The sequence below is a fragment of the Oenanthe melanoleuca genome, chromosome 2 (assembly GCF_029582105.1).
Source record: "Oenanthe melanoleuca isolate GR-GAL-2019-014 chromosome 2, OMel1.0, whole genome shotgun sequence".
In the NCBI taxonomy this organism is placed as follows: domain Eukaryota; kingdom Metazoa; phylum Chordata; class Aves; order Passeriformes; family Muscicapidae; genus Oenanthe; species Oenanthe melanoleuca.
In genome coordinates, this window is record NC_079335.1 from 57460611 (window position 1) to 57481602 (window position 20992).

Sequence of the window (20992 nt, forward strand, 5' to 3'; positions counted from 1 at the left end):
TGAGTGCTCAGGAAAAGTCTATATTTAGCCATTCTGAGCAATAAATATCATCATATTGCCTCATTTAGGTAAATAGAGAATGAATATTGTCAAGATGATCTAGAGATAATGTAAACAGATCCCTGTTCAGAGTCTGTGTTACTAGGGTAAATTCCAGGACATTGGTGTGCTGCTGATGCTTTTTGGTTTAACCCTATTTCTTAATCGCATTCTTATCCCCTTTACATTAACAGTAAGATTTCTTCTTTGCAGATCAGAAGAGAAGAGGGGGGGAAAGGAGATAAGGTGGGGCTTCTTTTTAAACAAAAGTTGATTTTAAATTCTATCTGAGCTGTTACATTAATTAGTAGTTTTGCTCTAATATTTTCTTGGCACTGGTAAAGACTGCTGCTGCTGCTGCTGTTGCTAGAAAATACTGATCTCTGTAGCAACGCTGAAGCTCATTCCAGACTTCAACATGGGAACTGACAAAGCCCATCAGTCAGCAGAACATCACAGCTCTGAGGTTAAGACAAGATTTCAAGAGAACACACAGTTAAGACTCATAGTAGAATTTCTTTTATAGCACTTTCTTTTTCGGTGATAAGATGAGGCGTATTGTAACAATAAGCAATGAAAGATCAGTGCTTTCATGAGAATTAAGTTACAGTCCAGCTTCAAAGTGGGTGGCTTGTCCTGACAAATAAAGAGAAAAATTTGTTCACTATACTGTATACACAAAAAAGATAGCAGAAGGATTTTTTTTTACCTTTTGGGGAAGGCATGTGCCTCCCTCCATAGAATTAGCACCTTGGAAGTTACATACAAGGAGAGTGGTGACTGACATCAAAGTTTTAGTTAATTGCACAAGATGATTTTTTAGATTAATAATTAACATCTCTCTTTATAACTAAATATCTGTAATTAATCAGCAAATCATAATGTGGAGACTAATTAACTTCAAACTCAAATCTTAACAGAAAATCCATATTACTATCCAGCATCATTAATTACTTTAGTAATCAAAGTTATTCCCCATGGGATTTGACATAAAGCTTTATAGGTTTATAAACTGAGCTATTATCGGGAAAAAAAAAAAAACCTAGAAAAAAAATAGCACAGCGAAAAAACACATTTCAAAAAGAGCTTCAAATAGCATTATAGATAACTAAGGTATTAGATGGAAATTTAAATAAGTTTTTATTTTGTCTGTATTACATTATCAATAATCCACTCACTGAAGCTGGGAAAGTAACTAAAAGAGTGCAATTCCCTTCTTACCATGTGCATGTAGATTTTTGTTGGTTTCTTTTTTTCCCTTTTGGGGTTACAGCAGTGATTTCTGTCAGAGGATTCATTTGTCAGTGTCTTTTAAAAATATGCTGCACTTTCTGGTAGCATTTGCTGTGATGCTATCCATGCTAGTAATCTGTTTAAGAAATGGATTAACAGCTGTTTATGCCCTATTACGATTCACAAGAAAGTACCAAAAAACCCAAGAAGGATTGAGCCATAAAATACAGAAATATCTTTAGTAGTTTATTATTTAGTGTTCAGTGGAAAAAAAAGGACAAAGTAGGGCTGTTATGCCAAAGAACCTTGGCCCAAACAAATCTTATCTTAATTAGCATGGTCATCACAACTAGGAAGATTTGGAATGTGTTCATGTTAATTTTTAATAAACAGGAAAGCCAATAGTACCATTACAGCACACTGAAATCCCATAGCTGTTTTTCATTTAGAAAGTTAGGCGTTGAAATTGTGTCTAAAAATCCACATTTCAATTATTTTATCACCTAGTCTTGCAAGTGCACATCTGATACTGTTCTTTTGTGTGGCAGCTGTAAAAATCGTAAGCAATTTTTACTGTCAAGAAAACTCTGAATAAATAGAGGCTGTTAACTTAGGCAGATATCTGAGGTTATTTGGTGGCAATCAAGAACTCACAGCACTTCAACTAATGGGTTATGATCAGAAACTGTTCCTAATAGCCAGCTAGACGGATCTGAATATGAAGATTTCTATAATTTTGTTGTCAGCTTGTGATGTACTCTAGTGCTAATTATTTGGAACAATTATGTTTTCCTAATAACAAAAGAAGAAGCAGTGAATTAAGCAGGCTTACCTTCAGATCTTTAGATAACAGTTTAAATGCACTTGCCATTAAGAAATAACATTTCTTTTTCCTGTATGGAACCCTAATTATTGAAGATGCTTGTCTTTTAAAATCTACTTCTACTTTTTTAAAGCATGTTCAATGTGTCAGTTTACACTGATGACTTCAGTAACTAGTATTTTCTCAGTCTTAGTTTTTTGCCTGTACCTCCCATAGACTGCTTACTTCATTTGGTTATTCAAAAACCATAATTAGTGCAGTAATTAACATGTGGATCCTTCAAAGGAAGACTGTTAGAATCATGGGACGTCTCTCATCATTCTTGCTGATGTGTAGATGATAAAAAGACTTGGTTGAGGTGACAACAGGATTTGTATTACTGCACATTATCCGAACTGCAGGGAAATTCAGACAGGACCGTGGTCCATGGAGTCTTTCCTTCTGAAAAAAGTAATTATCCACACTGTTTCTATAATGTAACTAGGTGTTACCCTGCATTTGCAGCTGTCAAATCATTTGTTTTAAAAGCAATTTTTATACCTTATGAATACTTGAAAGTTTGAGGGTTTGCATGTTGTCTTTTAAGCAATTACAGAAATGGGGTGCAGCAAGTGCAGCAACAAAAACAATAATAATAGTAATTTATGTAAGCATAACAGATTTCTTCTTGACAGTTGATTTCAGAGATGTTTATGGTAATGTTAAGTTGATACCATCACAAGATTGCATTCATAAAGAATAGGCCAAATTTTATTTTATTTATTTTCCCTGGAGAAAATATATTTGTTTGTTTAAGATTTCAGATAAGCTGAATCTGTTGTGTTTTCAAGCCATAGTAAATCAGTTGCTGATATGCGAGTCTCTGTATGGCTCATGTAAATATATTCCAGTGTTTCTCTGAGATGCTTATAGTCAATATTTTCAGTTTCTATATACAATGTTTTAAATTAGTGCATTAAGGAAATTCACATTCTTTCATTCAGCCTTTAACTTTCTGTAAGTAGTGGTCCTCTTTTTCACATTCAGTGACATATGCCAGAAAAATTCAGTATTTTACCCTACAGGCAGCCCATGGGACTGGGATGAAATGGCCTCTATACATAGGGTATGACTTTATTTGCTAAAGAGGTTATTTGAAAAAGCCCTTAGGGTACTGCTGCCCTTTTGTCCCTCAAACTAGTAGGGGGAAAAATATAAAAGGAACTACACAGTAATCCCTTGTAGACAGGTGACCTTAAGCCAATTCTATACTGTAAGGTTTGTTTCCATTTAAACTCAAAACAGACAAAGGAAAAAAGCAAAATGCAGGTTTTAATCTGTTGCAGAAATGCTGCCATTTTTTTCCTGTAAATGTCTGTCAAATACAGACAGCTTTTACTGCAAATTCATAAAACTGAGTATCATTCTGTATAATTTAATTTAACGTTCTGTAGACAATATGCCCTATATTTTAGCAAAAACAGCTAGAGGACTGATGAACCTACCTCCATTCATTTCAGGTAACCTGTTCAGAATTTGATTTTCTTTACAACTGTTGAAATTCTGCAACTACAGCCAAGCATAATTATGCAAACCTTCTGATTCCGGTCTTAACATTAAAAATCAGTCACCATCAGGATTCACTGGAAAAATCAGCAATCACTTTTCTCCTCTGAAGTTCATTTTTCCTCTTGTTCTTAGTGTTGGTATTTGATTGCCATTTACAGTGGTATAGTCAAACCAGATGTTATCACAGGGTTATTGTCCCACTGCACGTGCACTATTTGGTGGCGGTGTATTTGGTGTTTAAACCTGTGTTCAGCCACAATGGTTTTCCAATGAATGAAGGCCACAGTACTATTTTTTATATTATGCAATCAGCTGTTATAAGATATGTACCATCCCAATGCAAAACTGCCTTTCACTAGGCAGTCTTCAAAACACCATTATAAATTATGAGCAGCAGCTCTGAACCCACCTCAGGATAGCCTCTCATAAGTCACAGGTGTGACATCATGGAGCACTGTAATTAATGGATGTTATGCCACTCCCTTGACTTATGAGTTTTTCAGAGGCTTTTAATTACTTTTGAGTTTAAGCCATTCTGGCAGAATTTTGAAGGAACTACAGTGGCAGCCTCTTCTGAATGAAGCTGTTCTAGCCACATTTGGAAAATGACCCACTGTGGTGGCTGAAGGAAAATGTTTTAGCCATTCTTCACGGCTGGTAGTCTGGAAGGAGGTTAAAGGAAACTGCTTCTGTGAAGTGCTGCAGGCACTTAGTTACTGTGTTCCTTTTCTTCATCGGGGGAGGAGCTGTGAAAATTGAGGTCAATTCCACATATTATATCAAAAAAAAAGAGGGAAAAACATCTGAAAAGCCAAGAATGTCTTGAAGGGTTATCATGATGTCATCAGCCTGATTTTGGGTATAGAGGAGCCATTGTTTCACATGTGAGCGCAGACGTCATGTCACTGGTAAAGGAAAAATGTCATCATTTTTCACCTTTCAAGAGTGAATTATAAATTATCACCAGTTTATCAGCATTTAAAACATTACTTTAGTTTCAGTGCCAAAATCCAATATCAGAAGAGCTTCACCCCTCATACACAGAATGCACGTATGACCACATTAAGTTAACTCAGGTGTAAAGCTTTGTTCTCTAGATAGCTGAATCTTCATGTCATTGTTTATGTGCACAAAACACACATATTTCTCCATATGTTGGCACCATATTGGTGTTATCACCATAGCATTCCCTCCTCTTCAGATGATCTTTTGTTATAACATTTGTTTTTGTGAGGCAAATAAAATATAGTAAATGTAAACCAATTATTTAACCAAATTACTTTGATCGTGGGAAACTGACAATTAGTGTTACAGCCTCTCAGCAGTGAAATCCACACAATAGAGCAGACTGTGATATTCTGTACTGCAGTGTAAGTCAATGTAGTGCATTTATTTTGTGTAGCAAGCTGTGAGAGAGGAGGAGAGAAGTGCGGGAGATGAGCAAAGTCCGTCTTGATGAACTGTTATTTGTATCTGTGCTGTGTTTTGTGTGTTGTTTAGTTTTTCTGGGTCTGCTTGTAATATAGTGGGACAGCTCTTCACACCAACCTTTGTGACTTATGTCAACACCTAAAGCATATACATGTGGGTACGACATGATCAACTAATTAATCAAGGAGTTAGAGACTTGCCAAACTACCATCTGTAATTTTAATTTCTAGTAAATACTGATGACAGTTGGTTACCTGTAACCACTGTCCACTTTAACATTCTTATCTTCTGCACATGAATTAGAAGAGAAATACTAAAATTATATGTGCTGGTATTCCCACAGGATCTGAGCTTATTCTCAAACCTTGAATGCATCAGCCCTTCCATGAAATAGCTGTGAGTTAGAAGAGCATTCTGGGCATTGTCATGCAAATGAGGCCACCAAACATACCACTTTGCTTCAAAATTGAAGCATTTGCTGTGCAGTGACAAGTAGCTTTTAAAACTGGAGCAGGGTTTTCTGAGCTAAGTGCGCAACCCTATCTGTCCTCTGAGATCCACTTTCTAAAATAAGTATCCATACATGAAGTCCTAATTCCACATCTGAGTGCTCAGATTGGCACTTAGTACATATCCATACATCTCTGTCACCGTTTAACCAGTCCAGTGTCATTCTGATGCAGATTAAGGTGGTCCTTTATCCTTGAGTATTGTCCTTCTCCCACAGTCATACAATAAAAAAAAAAAAATACAGGTAGCACTGAGAAGTTGAGGTTGATCTGGTATTCAGCAACTCTTAAAGCCAGGATCTCATGGTACATTGCTTCAACCAGTACAAATTTTAATTAATGCTACAGTATCTTCTCAAACAAGTCCTCACTTGCCTCACAGTTCACAGAATATAACTGTAATCAGAAACTATTTCAATCTAGTTTTGGGACCAACTTCAGAAATTGTAAGAAAATGTAACATATGTTTTTCTCTCTCTCTCTCTGTAACAAAATGAGCACATCCCAAATGGGGTGTGCCCATGAAAAGGTGTGTGGAAAGACCAAAAGAGTTAAACATAGTGACTCGGGATTATGTAGCTTTTACCAGCATCTTAATGCCCATTGGAAGCCAGAATGGATTTCAGAGCACTGGCATTAAATGATGAGCAGAATTCAGATTTTTGCTTTAATCCAAAATTGTATTAATTGCTTTGTGAATCAGTGGGAATTTTGTCCATGTCCTGAATGGGAACATAATCTTACTCCTAATCTCTGACCAGTATTGTTCCATGTGTTGCACACTGGAGGTGACAAAGCTATAGGTGCAAATAATGGGTCCATCATAGTAATGGAAATACTTGATCTGCTAGCCAAGTAAGGGTTTATAGAAGGTGATGGAGACAGTAGGTACTGGATAGCTGCAGTGCTGGAACAGTCAGGCTTCTCAAATCCCTGGTGGCCTGGTGTCAGTGGTATTGTCAGTGTGGTGCTACATGATGCCTCAGAAATGTCTAATGGCTTCTTTACATGCAGCTTTGGGTATGAAATTCAAGGCATTCACATTTGAAAATGTAGATCTTAAGGACTTCACAGCTTGTTAGACCTTTTTGGTCATGTATGTCTGTCCTCAAAGCAGGAGCTTTCTTGGGATGACTGGTTTAAGAGAGAGTTGCTTTCAAAGTTGGGTTTTCTGGTGTTGGCAGCACATTTAGATGGTTCCTCAACTCTAGGAACCAAACTACCCTCAAACCATCCCAACATAAAATTCTTTAAATATTTGGGTTCAAATACTTAATGGATGTGGTGTGAATAGATTCACTTAAAAAAGAATGTTGAGAAAGAGCTATTGCAATTGCCTTTCTTTTGTTGTTGTTGTTGTGTGTAAACTACATTATCTCCCAACCTCTTTTTGAGCAGTTACTTAAGTAAAACATCCTTTTATTATGAATGCTATTTATACACAAATTGGAGATCATGATGCAGCAATGCAAGAACTTTTTATACTGCATATATTGTGCAGCAAAATAGTGCTTTATCAGCATTACATGCCTCAGTGAGGAATGTTTTGCTGTTTTAAATCTCATCATTATGAGAAGAATTTATTATCTGGATACAAAGATTTTACTGGAAACTATTGAGCTAGGCTGTTGTCATCTAACTGAAAATTAAATCATGTTCATGATAATTAGACAAGGGGGATTAAGAAAAACCCACACTATATATACTGTTTACATGCAACCTCAGAGATGTGTTTTATCAGTTAGACCATGGTCACATTCATTTTTGCTTCCTTGCCATGGGACAATCCCAGAAATTGTGGGCACATCTTTGCCCTTCTGCACTTAAACTCCTTGTCTACAAACATGACTCAAAGTGGAGATGGTTGAGGTTTCATGGAAAGGAAGCACATGGTGTGACAGACCCATCTGTGCCAGCTTTATGGAACAGAAGTGCCCAGTATGATCATGCTTGCCTTTTGTTCCACACCACGCTGCTCAGGCCACGGGTTTGTGAGTGCTGCTGGTAGAGTCTGCAAACCTCAATTTATTTGGCTGCTTCCTCTCCTGTGCTGTCGCTTCTCAGTTGCACTGCAAGCTTCCCTGCACCCAGGGAAGTCTCCTCCCTTTACCCAGCCCTTTTCCCCAGACGAGTCTCAGGTAGAACCTCCTAGCAATTTTCCAAGGTTCTGGGCTCAAAGACTAAGCTAATTTATTTTTGAATTGCAGATCAAACGTAAACTGCAAAGAAGCATTTAATCAGTTAGGAGAAGCAAGGGTATGGCTTGCTTAAGTCCCAGAATCCATAAACCTGTAATGATTTTATTATATTGGTGTCAGTTTTCATTATTTTCATAAATGGGTGTTCCCTGCTTAATGCACGATATTTGCATCTGATGAACCAACGAGTTTAAACATGGTTTGTTTTAATGCTTTGTGAATTTGCATTCAAATTCATCAGAAGTAATTCTATTTGAAATCACACAGGGCTAAACACAGTGGTTGTAAATCCATTTGAATTGAGATGCCAGAATCAGCTCATTAATCTACAAATCTGCAATATAATTTTTGTATGGTTGGTGGGCTTCTGTTCTGTTTTTTCGTGATGAGGCAGTGGGGATACCAAGTGCATGTGTGGGAGGGAAGGTGTTTGAGGAGGTTGTGATAAATTGACCAAGTGGGAGTATATCTTTGTTATGGAAACCAACATGTGAAAGGAACATGTGAAAGGCCAGAGACCCTGGTTTGATCATGTCTGTCACTGCCTCTTGAGGCACAAGGAGAAAGCAAGTCTCTCAAATAAGTGGATTCCCTAATATTTAGGATGATAGAGATTGGAATCAGTACCTTCCATTCAGTCTTCAGAGTGTCAGAGTTCACCCACAGCTTGAAATAGTGCTATAGCCTGCATTTAGTATCTTAAGTCCGGTTGCTAAACACTCTGTTACCTTGGATTTTTCTGAGGTCTGTTGTTAAAAAGAGGATGAATAAATGCAGCAAGGTTCACCTCCAACAGAAACAGGCTCTTTTTGGAAGGAGTGGAGGGGGCTGTACTACAGTGAACACCGCTTCATTTCTTGAAAGCTGTAGAAGAAATCTGTATTTCTTTAAGAGAAACTGGAGAATTTGTTTAATTTCTATGTTCTTAAATGGACTGAAATGTCTGAAATTAAGGTGTTTGTTTAAGCTAATAGTTACCAGATTTGAAGATGACTATATCATTGTCTGAGGGTGCAAAAGAATGTATATATGAGAAGGATTACTCTCTAAGAAGGAAGGTTTATCAACAACATTTTCCACATTATACATGCTTCTGAAAAGTAACAACGAAGTTTTGGAGAAAACTATTTAAAGAAAATAAATAGTACCTGTTAAAAATACAAAAATGCTTAGTTATCCATAATGTAGCTTTTTTAAAGGAATGTGTTCATTAATTTATTTGAATAGGTGACAATACAAAATGCAGTTCAGCTGATACTTTTGAAAATATTCATGTAATTATTTTGCCTAGATATAATCAAGCTGAATTCAGTTTGAGAGATATGTGTTTGGCTGAGGGCAAAAGTGATATTTAGCTAAGCTTGTATCTGCCTTTCTCTGGGAGCTAGCAGTTCTGGTTTGGCCCTTGTGAAGCTGAAATTCAAGAACCTATGTCCCTGTTTTTGAATGGCTTGGACTGGAGCTAGCAGGGTCCAGCTTAGAAAAGCATTTAGGCTTGTGCTTAGCATTCGCTCTATGCTTAATTCCCAAAAGTTTAACTCCAGGCATTCTGCACTTGCAAGAATTGCGATGAGCAGGAAGTCTGCCATCTGACATCTGTGAAATGAGCTAGTAGGCTTGAGTCTTTTTCATAATGAACCAGTTTCCATCTCATAAAATTCTGTAATTGCAGGTGGTATCAGTGGACACCTATGACAATCTCAGCAGAGATTGCAGCCCAACATTCCTCATTATAGGATACATGGACACTGAACTCCTCTCTGCTCATGAACGTGGGGTTGAGTCATTGACAGGGCATTATCAGGAAAATTGCAGTGATGTGACTAGAGCTTCACAGTGGGTAAATGGAGTACCTCAACTCTTGGAGTTGACAACAGGCTCTCCTAAGAAATGAAAATGCAGTGATTAAGACATAAAACTGGGACTCAGCACACCTGGGAATTCTTATGTGACCCTAGCAACACACTTCTTGTTGTTTTTCACCTCTCTGCCTGAAAAGTTAGTATAATGCTTTTTCCATTTTTATGGTGTTATTTAGTGATGAATATGTTACCAATTGTAAGCAATTCACAAGATACAGTTTTAGACAGATGCCATTAGATTTTAAGTCTGTTCTGTTCAGTTTGCATTTGCATGTTCTTGTGCCCAGCACTAGTGGAAAGCCAGCCAATTTTATTTTGCTCCCTAATTCTGCATTGAGGAAAGCTGCTTTATGCAAAGTTACCTAAAAATCTTTCATAAAATTCACTCTATTGTGAAAGAAGCCCTATAAAAATAACGTGAAAGAAGAAAAACATTAATTTTGGACTTTTTTAGCTTGTTCTTTTAGACACTGATAAAATTTTTGTTCTGTCTGTGTACATTTTCATATATGCATTTTCTTTTTAAAAAGAAAATAATATCATTCAAATACCTTTAGAGAATTTTATTTCAGTAGAAGCATTTGAATAATATTTTAGGGGTACTTGCAGACATTGTGAGACAAATGGTAAACCTTGGTAGGTTTTGGAGCACTGCAACATCTTTTAAAAGGTGTAGCTACAGAATCTGTAAACTCTACCTGTGACTTGCAGCAGCTGCTTCAACCTGTGATGTCATGGGCTTCTCTGAAGCTCTGTAATCTGCACATATTTGAAATAACAAACCACAACAAGTCCTGGCGATTGGTCTGTTCCATGCCAGAAGTTAGAAAACTCTGAGCTCACTAAACTACAGTAACTGGAAAAATAGTAAGAAATGTATTTTTAAAAGGTAACTGAAATCAGAACCTTTTAACAAAAGTTAAACAGCAGAAGCTGTTAGTGTCTTAGTGTTTTTGAAAATCAGATCTTCCAAGCATCTTGCTCCAGGCTTCTGGGGTTGGTTTTTTGTTTGTTTTTATTTTTGGTTTGGTTTGGGTTTTTTTTTGTGAGGATGTTATCTGGTATCCATTTTGTCACATTTCCCAAGCTTTACTGCTTTCATAGAAATGATCATGAATTCCTCTGAAATTTTGTCTACTGTAACAAAAAAATGTGAACTAAGTTCCAGCAATAGTAAAAGTGCCTGGCTTCATTTATGCTGCCACTAAGGATACTGTACCAGGTCCTAGGTGTGATGGCATTCACAGCAAAATGATGGCATTCACTGCAGCATGCATCATGCTACAGACAAGTGAACCATGGTGTTTTTAAACCACTTGATATCTTTTAGTTAGCGTGGTTTTAAACATTACTTGGCTTCAGCTGGAGACAGACATAGATAATAAATCCTTGAATAAATGCTTTCAGAATTGCAAACTACGTGGCATTTTAAAATATTTTACATAAATGTGATCATTATTTAATTTTAAAATATTCCATCTTTTCCTAGTCTAAGGAAGGAAAAAATTTAAAAGAACTGATGAGATGACCTGACAGAGTGGCAGGGGTTGTTTACTAGTCCATATTTGACTAGGATTCATGCTTCATACGACTGTCATCGCCAGTTCTTTGGGTTTTAAGACTTAAGGCACCACAATCTTGAGTGAACTTTAGTTCAGAATGGAGATGTTTACAAAACTTATCTAAGTAGTTCCTGCAGAATCCCATGATGCTTTTCAGTGAATTGTTCTGGAATAGTATGGATTTGCAGTATAAATGGTGATGAGCTGGGTTAAGTCATACTCTTAACTACTGTACAGTCTATTTATACCATCTGGGAGTTCATCACCCTGGCACCTGAAAGTGGAAGAGGCAACTGAATTGACCATATCAATTAGACCATGTCTAACCATCTATATCAATTAGACCATGTCTAACCATCTTTCTGCAGTATTTCATCAAATTAAGTTTATGCTTATCGAATAGTGACAAAAATTTTCCTCCCTCTCCAGCATTTGCAGATTATGTAGCCAGAATATCTGCACTGAAACCTTCAATATTTCCATTCAAGTCAGGCTTCTAATAGTTCTTGTTTCACTGTTCTGAATATTCTTTAGTTAAGATCTCTCTCCTAGAAAGACCAAGACATAATTTAGTTGTATCTGTACCAGAACAATGTGCAGCAGACGTGCCTTTGAATGTGCGATTAAAAATTGCTTGGGCCTGTTTTCTTTTCCTGTTTTACATTTCATAAACTCACATGTAATTTGATGAACGCTGTCATTCTCTAAATTTCTTCAGCATTGCAGTTCTCAAGAGATTTGTTTCTCATTGAATATAATTTTTGCATATTTACTTTCTCCACAAGTGCTAGTATGCAGTAGCCCAAGTTCAATCTTACATTATTATTTTCGTATTTACTTATGTTACATCCTGGTTTTCTTCGTATTGATGTTAACACTTCTAGTTTGGTATTAGCTCCATGTTCCATCTAAAAGCTGCTGATTTCTACCTCTAGTTAACCAACTATTTAGGTAGTCCTGTCAACAGAATAGTGTGGTGTTCAGCTCTTGATCACACAACTTGGGAGCCAAGTTCAAGCAACTTGGTAAGGAGGTTCTGAGCCCTTTGGGAGAGTTGCAGCTCCTGCAGTGCTCAGTGATGGCCCACAAGGCACCAGCTTTGCTATCTTGTGTCTTGCTTCATCTGCTCCTGCCTCGTGCCTTCTAACACTGGAAGACAGTTCATTTAAGTGCTCCTCTATCAGTAGCACTGAAAATATATTTCTGTCAGCAGAAGGGTCAATTACACAAAATATCTTTTGAAGATATTCTGGAAACATGCTGCTTCCATCCTTCTCCAGAGGTGAATCATGAGGAGAAGAGTTCATCATGAACTCAACCCTTGAAAGTGTATAAAGGAGTTACCCATCTCTCCAGCCTCTATTTCCCATCCAGCCTTCCAGAACCAGCAAGTACCCCTGCTTCATTCTTCCTAAGTAATCCCAGCATTACTGCTAGCCTGTGACACTCTGAGGAGAAAAATCAGCAAGTTTTCTGACACTCATAATTTTGGGCATGGTAAGCCTTGATGCTGTCAAGTGCCTCAGGAGGAGTGAAGGGCAACAAAAGGACAGGCCTGTGCATTGCAACTGTCCCACCTATAACCTGCCTTATTCCTTCCTCCTCACATGTTCTCATTTTCCTTGCACTGAGACTGACTTTTGGGGTGGGAAATCTGATGTCAGAAGTTTGGGAACGGCCTTCACAATTAATTCACCTTCATCTTAAGCCAGGTACCACTGTGGAGACAGATGTACTCATGGCTGATCCTGTGCTGTGGCTACACATGTAAGGCTGAAGCATCTAATCATGTTGGGGTTTTTTCCAAAACACAGCTTGTCATGACCTACAGCTCTCAGATTGAATTATTGTAGTACTCCTTTCCAGCTGTTGATCCATTGCGAAAATATACAAAATATACAAATATTATTTGCCACTGGCATTACACTTGATGTTGTAAAAGCAAAGGAACAGATCTTTCTCCACTGAAAACCTCTAAAGTGAAAACTATAAAACCCTCTTCCCTTGTTTTCTTCTGAAACTGGTTATAATGCTCTCTTCCTCTCACTGTGCCAGACTCTACAGCTTAACTAAATGTATGTCCTCCAGTTTTTCTCCTCCAGTTTTCTTTCCTATATTCCCAAGCAGGTGAGAGACTAAAAGTAAAATATCAGCTGTATGTCAGTTCCTAGATAAAAAGCTGCAAAATTAAGTTATGAAGCTTGCCCTTTTTAGCAAAATCTCTTATTGGGCCAGGATAGCTCCTTCCTAGTGGCAGTTTATTGCTTCCAATCATGCGAATTGGGGGTCATTCCAGGGTGCTTTTCATGAAGTCCATAAACGAGTGTACACTCCTCCCCTCCAATGTTTTGGACATTGAAACAGATTCTTTTTCCAAGTAAGATAATGCATTAATTGCTTCACTTAGTAGATGAGCGTCTTGATATAAGCCATCCCATAGACTCCTGACACTTTGCATGCTGAGCAGTCTTGTCCTTGAAGTTACTGCAGTGCACAATGATCAGAACTTGCTGCTGATGTTTTGTTAGCATTTACCAGCAGTGTCTTGGCAGAGGGTGACCTCCAGTACTGTCTCTAAACATTTTCAATTTACAGACTCAAGAATTTTTGCTGCCTTTGCCTCTCATTCTTTTGAGGAGGTCAGCCCTTTATGAATTTGCCACAAGAAAGAAGTTCAAAATACCCTATATACTTAAACTGCGTAATAGGGATATAGCCACAATGAACACAATGACATACAATTCATTTTAATATTTATAGAAGAAATTCATGTTGTTTTAAGTGTATACAAGCAGCTGCTGTCATTTGGCTATGAGCAGATGTTAGACCTCCGAAAGCTGCGTTGATAATTAAAATACTAACAGTTAGTGTTTTACCCCAGCTGCAGGTTCTGTTTACTGTAAATTTGATTTTAATGGTGCCTCTGTGCAGTTATTGAATAGAGGTTTGTTTTCTACTATACATGCAAAAGTGTCTACAATGAAGACAAATGGTTATTTCCCATAATTTACTCTGGAAAGATATGAATATAGCTGTAACGTAGTTGAGCTTATAAATGAAATACAGATATGACTATCACATTTGAAATGGTAGTTTCTGCTGTCTTAACTAACAAAAAGAACTAGGGAAACTTACTATTTGTAGTTATTCCCAAGCATTCCTCCTAAAAACTGCTGTGCTTTTTAAATGGGTTGAGACGTGCCCTCAAGCAAAGAACAGGTGCTTCTTTTTACTGAAAGGGTGCATAAATCAGAATAGATAAATACAGAGAATCATGAGTCTCATAGTTGATAGCTATGCCAAAGAATATAATTTCTGCTTGATCATTTAATAGCATGATGTTTTATTTTAGGTATCCCTTACAAGTATCTGTTCCCTTTAGTGCATATATGTACATCAAACATTAGGGAAGGCCAGCCATTTTCAGAATTGTTAATCCCAAGGGCCTGATTATGCAAACACAATGCATAATGCAAGCAACCATGTTTAGTCCCTTTGAGACTATTGAGGCTAACTATGGCAGTAAGCAGTGTGCTTGATAAATAAATGTTTATAAAACCAGGATCTGAATGTATATATTCTTAAAAAACAAAAACTTTTGCTGAGATAACAATGACAAAAAGGTTTTTTTCCTTTTTTTTTGACAAGGCTCTTAGTGTCTGGGACTAGACCTATTTCAGAAATCCAGATCATTTTCCCTACGAGCAGAGCTTGGGGGATTTTTTCCCTAATTTTTCTTATATTATTGCATTTTTTTTTTTCATATTATATTTTTTGTTCTGTCTGCCTAGGAAACAGAAATCTCTGGTTTTACCAAGCACAACCAGAACCTCTTGAAATTGCGATTCTGACTTAGAAGTGCTAAAAATGCACTTTCCATTTGCACTGCAGGGGATAAAACAGAAAGAGTGCATCCGAGTATCATCAATGTCAGTTGTTCCCAAACTGAGGGCCAGAGTAGTCTTTGAAGCTGGACTGCCAAGAAATGTCCAGACTGGCTCTCCTCATCTCAAGCTGCTAAATTGCACTGGAAGAGATAGCTGAAATACTCCAGATACATTCCTGGTGCTGCTTGCCCGTGTAGGTAATTGCTGTATATGCCACAGAGAGGTTTTTGCTCACACGTCAGAGTTGAGAAGAGCAGCCTGCATGGTGGCAAACAGGTAAAGGGGAAAGTGGTTTGCAAGTAAACCGGTTACTCTGCAGGTTAGGCAGCTGTAAATTCTGCATGTTAACACTGTACATATTTGCCACAATCAGTGGGAGTTTTGGTATGCATGTTTTCTATTTGCATTCCGTCTGTAACACTGGGCTCTATAGCATTCATTTTTGACCTTGAGTGCTGCAAAAGAGAAGCTGAAATTTTTCCTAGAGAAGGCCTTTTCCCAAAGGTTAATTAGACATGGAAGGGAAACTAAACTAAACCAAACCAACCAACCAAAGTGCCTAAACACCCTAACTTAATGGCCTGGCTATTTAATTTGGTAGTTGTTTTTTTCTTTTGCATCTTTTTGTGGCTGTTGACATAGTTCTGTAAGATGTGGAAGGTAAAAATAGCAAGCAGGAAATTTCAGTCTGTTTTTCAAAAGAAAAAAATATTACAAGAGTACTTTCTTTCACATTTTTAGAAATCTAAAGGACATCTGCTGCTTTTTAAGATACCCCACATGCTAAAACTTCATCTTTTATTCAAGCAGTTCTTAGAAGACCATGAAGTTTCCAAACATGATTGAGTGGTTAAGAACAAAACTAGAAGTCAAGGCTGTTTTGAGTTTCAGCATTGAAACATAGCATTACTGGATTTTTAAGTATAAAATAAACTATGAACATTATTTAGGGTATTTTTCTTGTTGTTTTTGATTTTTTTTTCAGTAATAGTATATTGAAAGGGGGAAAAAATAAAGCCTTGCTGTATTGGAGTCTCTTGAAATTTATGTAATTTGTATCAATGGTGGAATTTTTTTCTGTCTCTTAGGGAGCTGGTAAAGTCCCCTATAGGTATCTTTATTTGTATTGCTTTACAAATATTTGCTGCCTTTGTGGACATAATAGTTGTACCAGGGCCATTTTGGGTTGCTGATTTATTTCATTTCTCGGTTTGACCCTCATATTTTCTTTCTTTTAGCAGAAGATATGAATGAGCCTTCACAACCTCTTATTTAGTGCCTTAACTAGCTGATTTAAAAAATGCTGGCCCATACATTGCTTGCACATAAAAACCTTGCAAATGATAAAGACCAGATTTTAGTATGGTCAAGGAGCAGAGATGTGAAAAATGCATCTTATTATTATGGCCTCTGAAAATCAGGGAAATCCCAAATTATGCCACAGTTCTTAGATTGCACTTAATTAATTGAAGTAGAGGTCATTACAAAAAGAATTGAAAAAAAAAAAACAGAGCAGAAACTTGTAGCATGATCACAGCATAAGTTACATTACTTTATGTATTGGAAATGAGGACTCACTGTACCATTCAAAATATTGTTCTGCCATGTAGACAATATCTTTGAAAGCAAAAAATCCGTTGTTTGTTCAAGTGATGTTAGATATAAGGTGATTTTTTTATATCTTTAAATTCCTTACCGGTTGTATTTTATTGAGGGAAAAGATGTTTCTTTGCATTCACATTATTTAATATTCATTGCATTTTAGCAGATACAAAATGTTTGTTTGTGCCAATAAATAATATACCTAATCACCAAAGTATGAAAAATTAAGTGTTGCTGAATAGGGGACTATAAATCAGGCCTCCTAGAACTTTTACAGAAAAGGAAAAATAGCTGTTTTAAGCTAGCTGTGTAAATGCAGATCATTTCCGTCGTCATAATAGCTTATTTCATTTATGACTTACTGCTTTGTCCTAAAGGTGCTCCTTGTGAAGGATGTCCTCAGCCCAGCCTCACCACACACAGCCGCTTGCTGCAAGTTTTGGAGAAGGATTAGAATTCTAAAGAGGCTGCTGGCTGAGAGAAGGTGGTGCTTTACATATAATATTAGGCCAGACTTTCCTCACGCATTACGGGTTTCTTTCTGAGACAAGTCTCCTTAATGCCATCTTTATCTGCTACACGATGCATGAAATCTACTTTCTGTTTTAGAACTGCAGCTGACCCCCGACCCCGTGAGTGCCGCCACAATGTGACCTTTCTATTGTCATCAGCTTTCATTCTCCTGAAAATTCTATGAATTTTTATTACAAGTTTTTTTAAACCAAGCTGAGGCTTCAACAAATTACTTGACACAGATGAGATGAAGTTGTTGAAGTAGTGTTAGATAAGTTTTACAGCCAGCATGTGTGCTGCTGAACAGTACAAAGCCAGTGTCCTACAATGTCATACACCAGTAACTGCTGAGCCTACTATTGGATAAATACATCATTTTATGGAACATTGATTGTTCTATAAACCCAATGGAGTATTATGCTCTATGATCAAACCATTTAGATTGTGTGTAGAGCACAGAAAATGCCATATTCAGGATGGTACTAAAAGTGCCATTTGTGTATTTTATGGATGTCATTACGGGGGAAACTTCTCTCTGTAGGCCCTGTTTACTGCAAAATTTTTTAGTCTGTAATGACATTTTTCATTCACAACGTATGCCTTCAAGAGAGGGGGCCCTTGTTTTATTTGTTTCATTCGAGTTTACTGCACAAATCCTGTACATTTTAATTAAATGTAAGCTTAACAAAAGAATAAGGTATTTATTCTGTGGGGAACAAATGATGACAGTAACAAAAGAATAAAACAGACACACAAAAGGAAGTCAGGTATTGAGTAAGAGAGAGGGGAAAAGGTACTAAGCCCTATTTCTAGTTTCCTAGACACACATTAAACATCAAAGCATTTCTTTTAGCCTATTTCAGGAGTTTGTGGTCTCAGAGAATTAAAATAACCTGCGAATATGGATTTAATATCTAAAATATCCTGACATTTTCAAATAAAAAACTAACAGTCGCTCAGGACTCCAACTGATAAATAATGGCTCTGCTGAAATGACAGACTTCTTGGAAAGAAACCAATTCTCTGATCATTGCACCCCTAGATATGAAACACCTCCTTACAAATTGTCTGAATATGAGCTCTTGTATCATTATATTTTGTCATTTTAATGCCTATTTGTGTATCTTTTTAATTTGCAATGACATGCAATCAGCAACAAGTCCACTTTTCCCAATATTAATGTGGGCTTGTATTGCAGCTTATGTTTGCCGTGTCAGCCGACACTTACCCCTTCTCTTTACCCGTTAAGAGGGAGTGGGAAGCAGGCTGGATTTACTGGGACAACGTGTTTTTTTGCTACATACAGTCCAATAATGTGACATGTTCCTTAAATACATAAAAATTCCTGCAGATGTTGTGTTGGATTCCAGTGCTTCATTATAGGAATAGCAGCTAAGCCTCAAAATCTGTTGTTTTCTAAATATCTTCCCTACTTGGCTTTTCAGTGTTGAAACAAAAGAAAACCAGTAAAATCTGCATTTCATATTTACCATGAAAAAATCACTAAAATTGAAGCTGATGTTCCCAGTAAATTCTTGGTCATAGTCCAGTTAAAATTTAAAGTTACAGTAGATTCACATTAGTTTAAATGACACTTGAACTTCTACACAGCTCAACATTAATTCATTATAGTTGAAATGGAAGAATCTTCAGTGGGTGAATCTTTTACAATCTGATTGAGGCTGTTACATTTTATAGGAGCCATTTTTCAAAGCAGTACTGACAGCACTCGAAGTTATTAAATTGCTGAATCAAAAGATGGACCTGCAATCGCATTTATGAACTGTGATGGAATAGCTGGGGTTGCACTGAGCTGAGGTTAAGATGTTGGTGTAGTTAAGCTTCATCACACCCCTTAGTGACAGCAGTATTTACCCATGTAGTTTACTTTAATGGTCAGGAAGTGGCTTAACTCACCTCTGGATTCAAATAGATTAAGTAAGCAGTCAGAATGGCATAATTATCAGTGCTGCGAGGGATTCACCGGATAGCTCTTCACCCAGGAGACTTCCCATTCAATTGCACAGTAAAGACTGGAGTTGCATAGATTCACAGGCATGGCATTTATTTGAGGAGATGAAAACAGAGCGAATTTCCTTTTTCTTTCCCTTCCCCAGACCAGAGATTCTCCTCAATACGCTGATGCTGTGTCCTGTACATAAATTATTATGATCTTTGGAGAGAGATGTCATGATTTTAGTGTATGTGCATGTGAAAATTATGACTGTAGAGTTATTTTGATTTTGAAATCCAGTGGAAAATGCATGATTTGTGGAGTTATTTTGATTTTGTGCCACATCATTGCCAGGCTCTTCTTTTATCTTGTCAACAAAACAAGATTCCTGAGAGAATTAATTACTTATACTCTATTACAAAATGTGGAGGAGCTAAGATAATTGTCATTTTATGTTGATTTCCCCTTCCTACTTTTCTGCTCTTTGGGGGGTCATGTGAATGTCAGTGCCTACAGAGAGCACAGGAAAAGTGGGAATAAGAACCAGTTGTATACACAGTTAGCTTACTTCTTGCTTATCCTTGACAAAATGTACTTCAATTGCATGTGCCAGATTTTTATGCAGCATCACCTGGAAACACTCTAATGGTTTAAATCATTAATTTTCTCTTCCAAAGATAACCTGCCTTGTACATTAGGAATAAGAAAGTAGCATGGCATCGATTTACACTTGTGAAGGTGATTTGCAGTCTTTCAGCTTGACAAAATAACATATTTGTGCTTCTCAGTACAGTTCTCTACCACAAGTTCTGTAATTTAAAAAAGGATGGATGGATGGATGGATGGATGGATGGATGGATGGATGGATGGATGAATAGATAGATAGATAGATAGATAGATAGATAGATATCAGTATAAGACCTGAGTCTTTTAATTATTGATGTTATTTTGGAATTTTAGCTTGATATGCACCTTAACACAGCAAGTTGCTAGAGTCTGCAAGGTGCCAAGTATTCAGTCTTGGAGTAAATCCGCTTCTAAGTGTGAACTTACCTTTAAGCAAATGAGTCTGTTTTTTAGAGCCCATTTTAATTCTCTGTGGGATCAGGGTCTGACAGCTCTATGCTTTAAGTGAAAGAGCCCCCTTAGACCAGCTTTAGTATAATTTTCTTGGTCTCTTGAGTTCAATGAAGCACATTGTTCACTAGAACTGCCTTGGAAAGTACAGTGCTAGTCTGAAATTTCACTGTAAGTGTCGCTTTTTCTTTTTCTTGCCTGTTTTTATCCCAGGCAAGCCATGGCATAACTATTTGTGTTAGTGGTAAGAAGCTACACCTGTTATTCCAGAGATGTGCTTTCAGTTTGTATAGGTGAATTTGAACTGGAGTGTAGATATGGGCATCTCAGCAGCATGGACTTAATCAGCCTTCCCAAGGCCCATCTGCCATTAGACCCTCACCTTGTTTGCAATGTCCAACACCCATTCTTCTATCTGTGTGCACTGGTTGTGTCCCACAGCTTCTGCCAGCACATGAAGGAGCTTCTTGGGTGCTGCTGGATGGCACTGCTGTGGGGAGACAGGGAGGGATGGAGCTGTCCTTCCATGGACAGCCACAAAGCTGGCCACAGCGACTCTCATTTATGTTTTCCCAAAAGCACGGACGCTGTGCTTGGAGAGTGATGGCCTTGACTTTGTACAGCCTTGGGCACCATTTGGCTGTCTGAAGCTTTACTGTTAGTGGTGAGAATTGATAAGGAAACCTTCAATGGCATGAAACCAAACTGGGTGGCACAGCAAGCAACTGGAATATGGAGGTTGCAGGTATATAAC

General features: G+C 37.4%; 1 protein-coding gene across 2 annotated transcripts in view; it reads left to right on the forward strand.

The window, feature by feature from the left end:
• The window catches only part of ZNF407 (zinc finger protein 407), a 335277-nt gene that overhangs the window by 311175 nt on the left and 3110 nt on the right, over positions 1-20992 (forward strand). The gene's annotated exons all lie outside the window — the stretch shown is intronic.